Below are 2,227 nucleotides of genomic sequence, written 5' to 3'. Positions count from 1 at the left end.
AGAGCGTCATTCACGCTTTAGTCTTCGTTTGTTCGACTGACAGCGAAGCAAGCAAAATTAGACAGTACTGCAATGACATTACAATTTAAATTCAACGTTTTAGCTTTTTCATATTCCTTTACATGTCACTACGTTTAAATAGGTTGACTTGGGACATTTTTTCGTGGTTTTTGTATTAGACCCGTCGTCCATTTATTTGTAAGTCAACGACTAAATGTGACCAAGTTCTGCTGGCCCGATTTTTTTCATCCCATACAATGAATGAAATGATCCTTATATGAAACTGAGTTGATCAGAACTAAACAAAATTTTAATCATAAACATGAAATGTTAATAGTATGTACAGAATTTTAAATGTAACAAAAACAATAAACACGAAAATAACTCTAGTACATTATGAAATATCACGAAATAGACAATATGACATTTGAAAAGGAATAAATTCTTAATCTTAAAAGTTTGTTTAAAGTTAGCTATTGGCAAAAACCGCACGGACTTTTTAGCAAACCCATTATTTCGTGTGATATACATAAAGTAAATATAAACAATGTGAAATTGTGCTACAGGTTACGTAGTTGCATAATTGGTTGTCTATCACTTAAGTAAATAAATATAATATATACATGTTAATAAATGAGGTTATCACTTACCTAACATTCTTGTCCTGGTACAATGACCTACAGCTGCTCTTGAACTTCATCAAGAAGACACCATTATGATGTTTAGGAGCGGATTTATATTATTCTATAGCTCGGAGCTCGCTCTTTTTTATAATATCAAGTGATTGGACGAAAAGGTTGTGCACCTAATACTGTTGCAGTGTCACTCAGAGCTTCAAATCTCAAAGATCTGAAGGAGACTACCACTGCGCTTGTCACCCTGAGACATAAGTTGACAAGTCCCACGTGCGTGTAATTCCGCCAGCACCCTTAAAACTGGAACGCAGTAATGCTCACAATTTACTGCTTGGCGACAGAAATAGGTAAGGTGGCAGAACTTCTCTGGATGAACTCTTTCATAAGGAGTTATAACACAACCGCAGTGTCCTGTGACAATGTCCGAACATAGCTTCCGTCTTAAACAGTTCTTGTATCGCACTACGGATGTATTACGTTCATTACGCGGGTTTGTTAAATGACACTTAGTTGTCTTGGTAAGGCCTAAGTCCGACACAGTGACCCGCGTTGATAAGATCGGAAGGACGAGATCGCGTGAGATACACTCGGGCACGTCTTAGCGGCACGATCCTGCGTATGCTGCGTCGTTATGTTAATTTTAAGGACAACTCACGTGCCCCACGCATCTCCTCAACTTAGGCCCTCGTCTAGACCGCTGCTATACTATACACGATAGTGTCGCGCGGGATGCACGGGCGTTCATAGCGTTCGGTCACATGCTACCCAGGGTAGGCGAACGTGTTCATCCCTACAGCTAACTATATGCCCCGGCGATTTCCACACCCAGTCTGGGCTTGGCCCAGACACCCTTCCTACCCTGATCTTATCGGAGTGCCCTCCCTATCTCTCGGATTAGTAAATAATTATTTTTCTGTTTAAACCTTTTGTTTATTTTTCTGTTTGGCCCAATTGTTGACTGGTACAGAATCCCCTATGGCATTAAGTCCGCCATTTGTACATTAATGTATTGTACAAAAAGATTAAATAAATAAATAAATAAATAGGGACAACTTGTTACGGACAGCCGAGATTTGTTTAGCCGGTCAAGGCAAAGGAGACTAAAACTCGCGAGATAATTTACGCGCTCTGATAGGTCATGAGCGCCCGCGGTGAATTGATTAGACAGGTGCGGTGTGGAAGACACTACCGTGCCTATATAACAGTACAAATCTTTCTAGTTTCCAAAAAGTTTGAAAGTTTGTAAGACAGTTTACAGTAAGAATTTAAGACAATCAAGATTGTTCGATCCATATCTTAAGTTTCAAGTGTATACGGAGTGGTGTATACAGTCCACTTTTCAAGATTCAATACAATGAGAAGATTAGAACAAGTTTTATTGAAGGACCGAACAAAAACTTGTCACATTGTTACATAATGTTAATTAGGTACCAAAAATGCACAATGGAACCGCGCACTACAACCACGCCGTGTCTCTTATTAGAAATTAAATCAATACCTACGAAGTACAAATGAAATATAAAAGATAATCAGTAGCAAAACTATTTCATTTCAATCTTAACATAAGACGAAGTTTTGATCCTTGTTTCATT

The sequence above is a fragment of the Hyposmocoma kahamanoa genome, unplaced genomic scaffold (assembly GCF_003589595.1).
Source record: "Hyposmocoma kahamanoa isolate Upper Pololo Valley unplaced genomic scaffold, ASM358959v1 66, whole genome shotgun sequence".
NCBI lineage: Eukaryota > Metazoa > Arthropoda > Insecta > Lepidoptera > Cosmopterigidae > Hyposmocoma > Hyposmocoma kahamanoa.
This window is presented reverse-complemented; position numbering follows the sequence as displayed.